Genomic DNA, 12023 nt, shown 5'->3' on the forward strand with positions numbered 1-12023 from the left:
TAACCAAGGGGTCGTCGCCGACACTGCTAGGCTGAAACTGGATTCATGCACTGGGCGTTCGTCTGCCAGAGTACCCGGAAGCCAGCCTGCATGCAGTAAAAGACGCCCCAAGCCTCCTAACCGAGGTCAAGTACGTGTTCCAGCCTGTGGTGGGCACATTCGCCGGCACGACGGCTGGCATCTATGTACCTGAGGGAGCCCGGACACGCTTTTTGAAGCCTCGTCCACTGCCGTTCGCCCTTAAGGGCGGGGTCAGCCAGGAATGTAACGGTTCCAACGAGAGAGCATCCTGGGGCCCATCAAGACGTCTGAACGGGCCGCTCCCAACGTGCCAGTCCTCAAGTGAGACGGGAGTGTCAGGATCTGTGGGGATTTGAAGGTTACCATCAACCCCATAACTACTGTCGAGAAGTACCCGCTGCCCCGGATAGAAGATCAGTGGTAAGCTTTGTCTGGTGGACAGAAGTTTACAAAGTTCGACCTCAGAGATGCTTACCAGTGTTGGTGCTCCAGGATGCCTCCCAGAAGTATGTTATAATATTGTCAAATTTTGGGCTCGTCCAGTACACGCGCTTACTGTTTCTTCGTGGCCTCAGGCCCAGCCATATTTCAGAGGGAGATGGACAACCTCTTCAGGGGCATGAGGCAGGCGGCAGTGTATTTGGATGACATCCTGGATGACACCATTTTATCCTGGGCCACGTCATCAGCAAATCTGGTGTCCATCCTCACCCACAGAAGACAGCCGCCATCGCAAAGTTCCAGCAGCCCATCAAGAAGAAGGCAGTGCCTAGATTCCTTGGCATGTGCGCCCACTACAGGCGCTTTGTCAAGGACTTTTCATGCTTCGCTGAGCCATTGACAGATCGAGCCAAATATGATGTCGAGTTCAAGTGGGAAACACCGCAGAGGGTGCTAAAGATCCCTGGTTGCGGACAGACCGCCATTGAAATGTGAACCTGGCAACGTTTAACGCTATGCAGAAGGGTTGAAATCTGGGCCAGTTGGTACATACTTGACCGAAACAACCAGTCAAAAGCACAAAGGACAAGAGGAGAAGTTCACATCACAATGACTGGGTGATGTGATGTGAACTTCTCCTCTTGTCCTTTGTGTTTTTGACTGGTTTTTTCGTTCAACGTTTAACGCTAGAACGTTACCTAGTGAGGCGAATCTAGCAGTGCTATTGGAGGATTTACAGGGTAGTAAATGGGATATAATAGGTCTTAGTGAAGTTAGAAGGAGGAGAGAAGCATATGCAGTGCTAAAAAGTGGGCACATCCTGTGCTACCGGGGCTTAGCAGAGAGACGAGAACTAGGAGTCGGATTCCTGAATAATAAGGATAATATAGCTGGTAACATACAGGAATTATATAGCATTAACGAGTGCTTGGCAGGTCTTGTTGTGAAACCTAATAAGAGGTATGCCCATACATCCAGTCATGATGACCAGGAAGTCGAAAGCTTCTATGAAGACGTGGAATCAGCGATGGGTAAAGTCAAAACAAAATGCACTATACTGACGGGTGACTGCAATGCCAGGGTAGGCAAGAAGCAGGCTGGAGACAAGTAAGTGGGGGAATATGGCATAGGCTCTAGGAATAGCAGGGGAGACCTATTAGTACAACTTGCACAACAGAATAATATGCGGATAATTAATACCTTCTTCCGCAAGCGGGATAGCCGGAAGTGGACATGCAGGAGCGCGAATGGCGAGATTAGAAATGAAATAGACATTATAATCTGCGCAAACCCTGGCATCATACATTATGTGGACGTGCTCGGCAAGGTGCGCTGCAGTGACCATAGGATGGTAAGAACTCGAATTCGCAAAGACTTGAGGAGCGAACGGAAGAAGCTGGTACATAAGAAGCCGATCAATGAGTTAGCGGTAAGAGGGAAAATAGAGGAATTCCGGATCAAGCTACGGAATAGGTATTCGGCTTTAACTCAGGAAGTGGATCTTAGTATTGAAAATATGAACGACAATCTTATCGGCATTATTAAGGAGTGTGCAATAAAAGTCGGTGGTAACTCCGTTAGACAGGATGTCAGTAAGCTATCGCAGGAGACGAAAGAACTCATGAAGAAACGCCAATGTATGAAAGCCTCCAACCCTGCAGCTGGAATAGAACTGTCAGAACTTTCGAATAGAATCAACAAGTGCCAGACAGCTGACATACGGAAGTATAATATTGCTACGGAACAATGTTTACCATGACGAAGAGGCGAGCAGTGAGGGGACGACGACGGCGATTGGAGGCTAGCGCAGGCTGTTGCCTCTTGGCCAAGTGCGGCGTATCCCCTTGTAAATATACTTGTATATAGGTTTATGCATGTGTCTTCCTACGTAACATATCTGGTGGAGGGGGACGTTCCCTGTACCTCGTCACGGAGCTTCGCAGTGGACGGTACCGCGAGCCTTCCTTCATGGCTCCCGGCGACGAAAACTCGACTCCGCCGGCTCCGACACCTGCTGCCACTTCGACATCTTACATCACTCTCCCCGCTCCCCGTGATCCTGGCGTATTCTCGGGCAAAGATGGGGAAGACGTCGATGACTGGACCAGCTTGTACAAACACGTCAGCCGCATCACCGGTGGGAACCTACGGTCATGTTCGCCAATGTATTCTTTTACATCGGTGGCACACTTCGAATTTGGTTTCGGACGCACGAAGATGAGCTCATCAGTTGGGATTCAGTTAAGCAAAAGCTACGAGAATTGTTCGGCGACCCATGCGGTCACCAACTTACTGCGCAGAAGGCGTTATCCGGTCGCGTGCAGACGTCAACGAAGCCCTACGTCATGTACATTCAGGATGTCTTGGCTCTGTGCCGCAATGTTGACGCACACGTGACTGAGCCCGAGAAGGTCTCCAACATCCTCAAATGCATCGCCGGTGACGCCTTCAACTAGCTCGTTTTCAAGAACGTGGTGGCGGTAGATGCAGTTATAGAAGATTGCCGCCGCCTGGGACTCGCTAAAAGGCGACGTATTGACCAGCAGTTTGCCCATCTGCCCAACACCACAGCGACATCTTCCTGTGCCGACGCTCCTCGTCCCACCAACACTGGCGATGTTAGACGGATCGTCCGGCGTGAGATCGAGGCTGCCTATACGGCTGCCATCGACTCCAGCCCCTCCAACGCACCTGCAGTCACGGTTTCCCTGATACAGGCAGTTGTCCGCAATGAATTCGCGAACATGGGTCTTCACACCAACTGCTCGGTCCATCACCCTGATAACCACCCGGCTTCATCGATTCCGCCCTGTGCCGCAACCCACCACGTTTCCGTAACCCATCTGAATGGCGCACTGCTGACGACAAGCCCATTTGTTTTCACTGCCGTCCAATAGGGCACATTTCTCGGCACTGTCACAGTCGCTGGAATTCCCCGACCCGGTCTACTTATACTGACTACTCTAGCCCCTCAGGTGGCCCTTCAAGTCCCTATGTCACACGCTCCGATAATGCCACCGCTGGTTCTCCTGCGCCGAACCATCCCTATTCTCGTTTGCCTTCGCCCCAATGACGACAATCTCGTTCTCCCCAACCCCGTCGGTCCTTTTCGCCGACTCCCTTCGGACGCCACTCCCAGCCGGAAAACTAGACAGTTCAGCGCCTCGAGGTGACGCTGCATTCCTCCCTACGATGCCAAATCCTCTACTGACATTGCCCACTCACCTGAACCTTCTTGACGTGCAAGTCGACGGTGTTAATGTATCTGCTCTCATAGACACTGGGGCGTATTTGTCGATAATGAGCGCTGACCTTTACAACCACCTCAATCGAATAATCACGCCCACCACGACGCCTCTTGTTCGTGTCGTCGATGGCGGAACAGCCCTCGTAATTCGCCGATCGCTCCACTATCGTGCTATTTACTGTCAGCGCCCACTGCCCCCAAGACATCATCCTCAGCTTAGACTTCCTCTCCGCACATTCTGTTTTCATGGATTGTTCCGCCAGTACTCTCCGCATTGACCTGACCATTCTAGATCCAGCTGAAACGCACCCCAGTCGCCTCACTTTCGTCGACTTCGTTCGCTAGCCACCTCCGGCACTGACTTACGTTGACTCAGTGTAATCCCCACAGTCCTTGACGGTCACTACATCGCGGCTGCTATGCAAGACGTCCTACTTACACACGGGATCACAGTACCTAGTACAATTTTTGTCCATAACGGCGAATTGCGTCTGCCTGCCAGTGGTCAATTTTGGCTTGACGACACAAGTGCTGCCACGTGGGATGCCTCTGGCCCAGCTTTGCTCATTCGAGCATCACTCAGTAGCATCTATTGCAGTAGACGACAATTCAGCTAATCATCCTCTACCATCGCAGTCGGCAACTGGTATCGCCGCCGACTTACAGAAATTAACTGCACCCGACATGCCGGCTGAGCATGCTCGTAAGCTCTACCGTGTTCTGCTTTCCTACCACGATATTTTTTACTTTAACAATCGTCCTTTGGACCAAACTGCAGCTGTTAAACATCGCATTAATACCGGCGATGCCTCTCCTATTCATCGCCACCCGTATCGAGGGTCACCGGCTGACCGTCAAGTTATTCACATGCAAGTTCGCAAAATGCTTGCCAAGAACATTATTGAACCGTCCTGTAGTCCACGGGCGTCACCTTTTGTTCTGGTAAAAATGCAGGATGGCTCGTGGCGCTTTTGCGTGGATTATCCGCAACTTAACAGGGTTACCAAAAAGGACGTGTATCCCCTACCTCAGATTGATAATGCCCTTGACTGCATCCACGGTGCTCGCTACTTCTCCTCTATTGACATTCGCTCCGGCTACTGGCAGATTGCCGTAGACGATCTCGACCGCGAGAAGACTGCTTTTGTAACAATAGATGGTCTTTATCAATTTAAAGTGATGCCGTTCGGTCTATGTAACGCTCCTGCCAATTTCTAACGCATGGTGGACTCCCTTCGTCACGGTTTCAAACGGTCCACGTAGCTGTGCTACTTGGACGCCGTTATTAGCCCCGACAACGAACGCGAGTGGCGCTGCGAGCACCGCTCGCGTGACGTCAGGGCACGGACTCGCGCCTGTCGTCTGCTACAGTTCGGGCGTTGTCCGGGCGCTTTCTGCGGTGTTTTCGTTTGTTCGCCCTCGGTTTCTCTGCTTGTATACTTATGGTGGTCGTCTCAAATATGTTTTTACGACGTCTTCCTTTGCGAACATTTATTCAAAGAGCTAATTTCTTAGTCAACAGTGCAGCTCTCGAAGGCAACGCTACAGCGCCAGCCGAAGCGACGCAGACCAGCCCATTGCGGGTTTTTCATACGCGGATAGACAATCGCAAAAGCATAGCCTATAGGAATCCAGTTATGATACCATACTTGGTGCGGTGCAACAAGAATGTCAGAAAGCTGGCTATATATGACTTCTACAGCAGTTACGTTGATTTTATTCCGATAAAATAGGTTTGCTCACGACGAGTAATTTATGGTTTAATATCAAATTTTTGCATTTCCTCACAGAAACGCTCGGCAGTAGCACGGGGACTTAACTAATACTGGAGCTCAGATTGTACACGCCTCACTTGCTTCCTTAACTGCTTGTCAACATTAGGTGTTCTTCACGTGTTTATATTTTTTAAGCGGCAGAAATTTGAAGTTAAGGTAATTAAGGCTTACAGCTATTTACAGAGTACAAATAGGAATGTACGAATATATATTCCCTTTTCCGTGCTACACGTTCAACTCACCTCTTTAGAGCGCGTTTGTTAATGATTAATAATGTATGGTATGTTCCTCTTTTTTTTTTGTCTATGTTACCAAGGGTATATCACTTATTTATTTCAATGCCGCAGTGTGTTTTGCATGGTTATTATGGAAATATTTCACTGTTCTTTCATATATTGTATAACTGCAATGTTTTATGGCGACTATATAAATGTAATTTATATGGCGCTTAATGTGTTACCCCATGCAGCCATATTGTGCCTAAGGGGGTGAGGTTACCTGAAGCCGCGTCTGTGCGGCTTTTTTCCCTCATCCACCTCCACTTACTACTCCTCTGTACATGTGTGTGTGTAAATGGAAATTAATAAATCAAATCAAATCAAACTCACTTGAGAAACACACTGGTACTTGCTGCTTGAGGAAAATACATGACGAATCTGTTTGGCGAACTGACACAGGCTGCTCGGCCCAATTTTTTTGGTGAAGTATGCCTGCTGGACCGCATAGCTGCAGCCAGAAAGAAGTCGAAGCGTCAATGATTAGTAGTATGGGACATATTGAAGATATCGTAATTCCCCCGGTGGAGGGTTAGAAATCAAGTCACAGTATATGCAAGGCTTGTGGTGCTTTCTTTATGAATGTTTGCGATTGGATTGGAGCAAACTTAATTTAGCCTGCTAGGTTCTCTTTTATGTACTGACGAAGCGAATAGTTATCCGTTTGTATAATTAAATAACGCTGGATCGAGAAATGGTGAGACAGAAGGTGCTTGAATTTTCCTTTTGTATACAGGCAGTCTAAGCTGCGGTACATTCCAGTGCGCTGTAAAAAAATGCTTTATGGTTTTAATTCGAAGTTGTAGTGAACTGATGGGTTTCGCGAACATAGCGTGCCTCACCATACGGACAGTCGATTGCTACCGTTACGTGATCAGGGGTGTGCCACATTGTCGATAAAGGCTACTGAGGGCCATTGTGAAAGATTTAATCACGTTCAATGGACAACTTGCGGGAAACCTGCTGCGCATGCGCGAAAGAAGCCGGACAGCAGCGACCTCAGTTTGGTTGGAAAGCAAACAGACGACTTTCCGCCGGACCACGTTGATCTGGCAGACTCGGGGGTTTCCGGGCTGCACGTTTCGGCACAATGGCAGCGCACTGCGTCGCGTATGGCTGTACTAATTACTTTTACGGCAAAGAGGCGGTGAAGTTTTTTGTATTTCGGTCAGCGAAACTGTATCCCCAGAAGCGAGATGGTTGGATTACTGCGGTAAAAAGGAAGAATGAAGACGGTTCGTTGTGGCAACCGAACGAACATTCACGCATTTGCAGCGCGCATTTTATTGCAGGTAAGTGCTAAAACAAACTTGATAGACATGCGAAGAGTTTTGAACAATGCATGCTGTTGAGCTAGGTAGTCTACTATGCTTCTAGCCAGCGTAAACAGAATCGATAAGGTGAAAAGCGATCTGGCATGACCACCCGTACGGATGCTCCGCGTATCCGGGTCGTCCGTCCATGTCGCATTTCTCAGCCGTGTCCTTTTTCACTGGTTTCTGCAGTTATGACAGCTTTGCTGGTTTTTCTAATATTTTGAAAAATTCCAGGGTGGCCGTCAACCTTTAAGAATCATCCCGAGTACGTGCCAAATATGTTCTGCTACAAGAGAACTCCGGGCCAGGCAAGTGCGGATCAGCACAGCCATTCGCTTAAAAACCAAGGTGAATGCAAGGTTTCAGTTCGTATGTACTTGTTTCGTTTTTATAGGTTGAAATAGGGATTGATGTGAGCTAGCAACCGCATACGCGCGACTGAGCGCAGCGAGTTTCAGAAGCCACGCGGAACGCTGCAACAGTACGTTTCAATGGAGAAGCAACGAGATTAGCGAAAGTAAAGAACTGCAGACCTTTTAAAAATGAAAACGTACTGCTCGAAATTATTGTTTTGCTATGCGCTTCGCGGACATTTTACGCTAATCGAGTGAGCGTGAAGTGCTGCGCTGGACTTAAGAAGTGACCTTGCAAGTTACCACTTTTTCGTTTTCGCGCTCAACGTCCTGGAGCAACCTATGGAGTATGAGAAATACTGTAATGAGGAGTGCTGGTTTAAAACGTTTTTGACGTGTCCTCTTTTCGAACACTTGGACGGGCGGTGTTTCATCTTCATAGCACCGCGCCCATTCATGTCGTGATTGAGCGCTTGTCTTTCGGACTACGGCAGACTTACCTTAACCATTGAGCTACCGTGGCGGATTAGTACCCCTTATCGCACTAACAAGTGTTAGAGCTTTTCGACGGGAGCATGTAAGTACCATGTAGCTTGTCATGGGGATGTGCATGCTGTATTTGGTCTGGACCGCTGCAAGGTGGTGCGCACTGAGTGTGTACTTTTAACACAGCTTTGTGTTTGTTCACAACGGTAAGGCGGTGCGCACTGAGTGTGTACTTTTAAAACAGATTTGTGTTTGTTCACAACGGTGATGACAATGTGGATCATGGTCTTTGAATTTTTAGAGGCACCTGGCATTGTGGTTTCTCGTTTGTTTGTCTGTGCATGCTTTACCTGCTTTTTTGTACACTTTTTCTAAAGGCTTGGCTGATTTTTTTCTAACCATCATGAGACTTCATTACAGGCGCTGCTTCTACAAAGCAGCAAGGTAGCAAGAACACAGCAAGTCAGCTCCCTGCCACACAGCAACCTACAGCCCCTTCGTTGAACCAAGGGAAGGCCAGTTAAGGCACATATACATTAAACCGTAACAGCAAAAGGCTGTCATGGTATGCTCAGCGTTAGCATTATAGTTATAAGTGCACATGGCAAAAAAGCCTATAAGGTTGTAAAGGTTCTTCCTGTAGTGACTTTGACAAGTTATGGAAATGTTTTGGTATTCTTTCGCTTCATCCTGCAGGTGCTGGCATGAATGAAAATACATCTGCAGCCCAGCCGGGGCTACTAACCACCATGCAACAGCCTGCATCCCCATCACCGGCTCAAGGGGAAACCACTAAAGGTATTCGGTCACTATACTACGTCAGTATAAAGACATTTAGGTATATGTAGCATAGGCATTATGAATCGTAACCTGACATTAATGTTTCCTGTGCTGAGTTTACTTTAATCCTCCCTGGAATTTGTCTCAGCATTATATAACACTGCACTTTATTTTCGACATTAACAAGAGTTTTCTGCGAATAATACAGAAATACACCATCAAAGATCATCATCAGCCTAACTGCGCCCACTGCTGGGCAAAGGCCTCTCCCATATTTCTTCAATAACCTGATCGTGTGCTAGCTGCAGCCTTTGTTATCCCGGCAACCTCCTTAATCTCATCCACCCACCTAACATTCGACGTCCCCTGTTATGCTTACCATGCCTTGGAATGAGTCCGTTACTCTTAATGCCCATCGGCTATATTGCCTTCTTGGTTTCCACCAAGCCGTCATCAACACGGATTTGTTCCCCGACCCCTCCTGTTCTTTTCTTGTCTCTTAACATTACACCTATAATTCCTTTCCATAACTCATTGCAATTATCACTGGCATGAAACTGCACTTTCAGCATTTTAGTCCCGTTTTTTTTTCTATAGTGCACCTTGGCAAGCGTTATGTTTGGCTTTGAAACAAAGCTGGGTCCGTGATCATTTTCTAACCGGAGCGGAGTGAGCATGGGTTATTATAAGTCAACATTAGGTTGGTTTCGTGCTGTTGAACGTCCCAAATCGACTCAGTCCATGAGGGACACCGTAGTGGAGCGCTCTGGAAATTTTGACCACCTGGGGTTCTTTAACGTGCACCGACAAAGCACAATACACGGGCCCCTTGCATTTTGCCTCCATCGAAATGTGACCACCGTGGTATGACACTCTTAAGTTTCCTGTGCCGTATGCAGTACAGCTATGGAAACAGTGGTTGTCACTAGGCAACCAATATGTTCTATCACAGGACCTCTCCTACCCGAGTGAAAGTGACAGTTTGTTTCTTTTTGCCATCATTTGCCGAGACCAAGCCATTGCGGGCACCGCTGCCAGAATGCAGTTGTCAACAGTGCAGTTGTGGCAACGTGAGACGCATGGACCGCACTCTCGGTGAACTGCAGAAAGTTGCTATCGAGCTTCAGAACAGAAACCTAAGGCTTGAAAACAAGCTTGAAAGGGTAGAGTCAAGACTTCTCACAGTAAAAATACTGCGTGATCCAAGCAAATGCATGCATTATGTTGGACTTCCAAACATTGGAGTTTTCCAAAGCTTACTGGACTACCTAACCCCCCTTGCTAGTGAAATACTAGTGAAATGCTAGTGGCATACTGGGGTTCGAACCAGAAAGGCGGAAAGGGCCTCCGTGGCCATCGAAACGATAGTGAATTGAAAATGAGTTCTTTATGACATTGCTTAGGCTGAGAAGGTGGTGTAGAGCTAGCACGCAACTTCCTAATATGTGAAAGCTAGGTTAGCCACATCTTCACCACATGGGTTAATCTGCTGCAACGAGAGCTAAAACAACTGACTGCGCTACCTTCTCGGGAAGCCTTGCAACCATACCTGCCAAAGTCATTTCGTGACTTTGCGGACACAAGATTGGTTCTTGATGCAACTGAAGTGAGGATTCAGCGATCATCGTCGCTAAGTGCCCAAAGGCAAACATTTTCAGCGTAAAAACATTTCAACACATACAAGGTGCTTGTGGGGTGCACTCCTGATGGATACACAGCGTTTGTTTCCCGCCTTTGGGGTGGGTCAGTGTCGGACACGACGATCCTGGAAAGCAGTGGATTGCTCGACGAGTTAGTAGAAGGAGATGCAGTCATGGTGGATAAAGGTTTCTCCTTCCCCTACATACCACCTGGAGTGACTGTGTACCGACCAGCATTCGGTCAGCGTCATGAAAAACAGATGCCACCAGCTGCAGTCCAAGAAACGCGGCGCATTGCCTGTGCAAGAGTCCATGTTGAACGGGCTATTGCACGCGTGAAAAGTTTTTGTCTACTTGACCGGCCATTCCGAATTTCCATGATTGATATTGCTGACCATGTGTTTCAAGTGTGCTGCTTCCTCAGAAATTTTAGGAATCCACTCATAGAAGATGAAGTTGCTGTATAAGCAGAGAAAACACTTTCAGTGCACAAACTGCTGTTTTTCTTTCTTTGCTGCTGCTACAATGTTGCGATTTTACTGTTTTATGAGGAAATAAAATGATGAAGAAAGTGTAAATTCAAGTTGTTTTATTTTCCGTATCCAGCTTTTCTGGACACAAGGGTTTAGTTCGCGTGAATGCCACCATGTGGCGTACTCACCTTAAACTTTTCAAACTTCGCACGGCGACGCGTGATGACGTCAACCAAACAAAAATAAAAAAGTAAAAGCTATCCCTGCGCATTGAACTTCGCCACAATGCTTGTCCCGCCGGCGTTATCAGCGTTCTTGATCAAGCGTATTCGCTCGTCGCCTGAAAATTACTCGTCATCCAGCGTTTACTCGCGACGAGCAATTGTTGATTCTGGGCTTTTCATTCGGTTCTTTCTTTTTCTTCTCTTTGCCTTTTCTTTTTCTTTTTTTTCATTCTACGGGGTAAAGAAGCTAGCCTAACCGTCAGAAGCACTTCGGGGCAGCCTTTCTTCAATCGGCATACATTGTCAACGTCCGAACATCGCACAGCGCCTACTAGAGACGCCGTCGTGGATGGATTTTGATTTTCCCTTATCGAATTCGTTAAGCTGCACACAATTATTTCTCTAGCGACTTTGCAATGCGCACTCATTGGCTATCACCGCAGCTGCAAATCTAGATGTGCTTAAGTATTAAGACACATACATGGATATGTTGGTTTTTCACCTTGACACAAAAGTCACGAAACAAAAGTTGAAAAAACTGTCCTTGTGTCGTCACAGGGTGTGAGAGGGGGCTAGTTGGTATTTCATGCTGAAGTGACTAGCGCAAGAGTGGACACGGGACACTAAAGAGGCGACAAGGATAAGCGCAAACTTCCAACTGGGCGCTTGTCCTTGTAGCGTCTTTAGTGTCCCCTGTCCACTCTTGCGCTTGTCAATTTATGTCGTCATCCGTTAGCATGCTATGGCCGAAGCTGCTCGCAATATTACGTCACATTTACTGGCCACCAGGCCAGGTACACTCTTGGGTACGACATATACAGTTCTTGCAGTTAGCATCCAAAGTAGTCTCCTACGGCGGTTATCCACTTGCGTGAAGCAAGAACGCTATTTAAAATTATTGCGCAGTAATATATGCGGGATTTGTATGTTCTCCGCATTCGCTACCATATTGCCGCTCCGCCTTTATTATATAGCCGCAATGTAGACTAGCA

At 47.6% G+C, this 12023-nt stretch overlaps 1 long non-coding RNA gene and 1 pseudogene across 2 annotated transcripts; both read left to right on the forward strand.

Moving 5' to 3' along the window:
- The first annotated feature begins 6789 nt into the window (after positions 1-6789).
- LOC135910392 (uncharacterized) lies at positions 6790-9545 on the forward strand. 2 transcript variants are annotated; one of them, XR_010567043.2, is made up of 3 exons: positions 6790-7051; positions 7310-7423; positions 8611-9545. It is a non-coding gene; the product is annotated as an uncharacterized lncRNA (long non-coding RNA). The 2 variants fall into 2 exon arrangements; XR_010567042.2 differs by lacking the exon at positions 8611-9545 and adding an exon at positions 8335-8583.
- A 188-nt stretch (positions 9546-9733) lies between these two features.
- Positions 9734-10801, forward strand: LOC139059484 (uncharacterized; annotated as a pseudogene).
- Positions 10802-12023: the final 1222 nt, after the last annotated feature.

Source organism: Dermacentor albipictus, chromosome 4 (assembly GCF_038994185.2).
Source record: "Dermacentor albipictus isolate Rhodes 1998 colony chromosome 4, USDA_Dalb.pri_finalv2, whole genome shotgun sequence".
In the NCBI taxonomy this organism is placed as follows: Eukaryota; Metazoa; Arthropoda; class Arachnida; order Ixodida; family Ixodidae; genus Dermacentor; species Dermacentor albipictus.